Below are 1245 nucleotides of genomic sequence, written 5' to 3' on the forward strand. Positions count from 1 at the left end.
TGCTCACTGCCAGGTGAAGCCCTCAGAGGGCAGCAGGAGTTGCAGCAGAGAAAGAGTTTCTTGTATTTTGCCTCATATAATGTGCCCCAGTGTACAATGTATCCCCATGTTCTTGGCCCAGACTTTCAGGAAGAAAATTTTGCATTTTAATCTTTAAATTAAAATTTTTATTTCTTTACATTTATGTACTTGTTTCTTGTGTCATAAAGGAATTTTACTTATTTATTTTTTAGAGACAGAGTCTCACTTTGTCACCCTTGGTAGAGTGCCAAGGCGTCACAGCTCACAGCAACCTCCATCTCTTGGGCTTAGGCGATTCTCTGGGTTTTTTTTTTTTTTTTCCCCACAGTTTTTGGCTGGGGCTGGGTTTGAATCCACCACCTCTAGCATATGGGGCCGGCCCCCTACTCCTTTGAGCCACAGGCGCCACCCAGGCTTAGGCGATTCTCTTGCCTCAGCCTCCCCAGAACCCACCACAACGCCCGGCTACTTTTTTGTTGCAGTTTGGCCGGGGCAGCGTTTGAACCCGCCACCCTCAGTATATGGGGCCGGCGCCCTATCCACTGAGCCACAGGCGCCACCCTCATTATTTAGTTTTTGACATAGTATGGTACAATAAATTTTATGTAACAAATAATTATAAAACACAAAAATAAATATGAGGTACTAGAAATTTTACATATTGGTGACAAGTTTATGACATTTATACATCATAGAAGGCCAAGAGCTCTTTGTCACTGTGAATATTAAAGAAGTATCATCTTTCTCAATTTCTACTTTACTGGTATCTTCTGAAAAGTCACTTTCCTCATCCTGGTAAATTTTTTTACTTTTTTTTTCATCCATAGCATTGCTGATGCCACATTTTTTAAATGATTTCACAACCACTTCCTTCTTGACCCCGTTCCACTATCTTAGGATCCGATCACAAACTTAGGGATGGATGCTTTCTTTATTCTGCCTGAAGGTCCTTACCAACTCACTGCTGTCGTGACCTTACTCTTTCTTCATTAAGGCCATAAAGTACTTGCTTACTGACACTTGAAGAGGCTGCAGTTGGCAGCTTAGCCTACCAGGAATCACAGAAAGCTGGGCTTTCAAGTCTGCTGGGATTGCTTTCCCACTTTATGTAACATAGGCTTCTGTTGCAAGAGCATCATGTATTCAACAAAAATAATTACCATATTTCAGGGTATACTTTTAATGCATAAGCATAAATAAGATTTAAAACATAGAAGTACAGAC

Source organism: Otolemur garnettii, unplaced genomic scaffold (assembly GCF_000181295.1).
Source record: "Otolemur garnettii isolate 467f Iridium unplaced genomic scaffold, OtoGar3 scaffold00140, whole genome shotgun sequence".
Classification (NCBI taxonomy): Eukaryota; Metazoa; Chordata; class Mammalia; order Primates; family Galagidae; genus Otolemur; species Otolemur garnettii.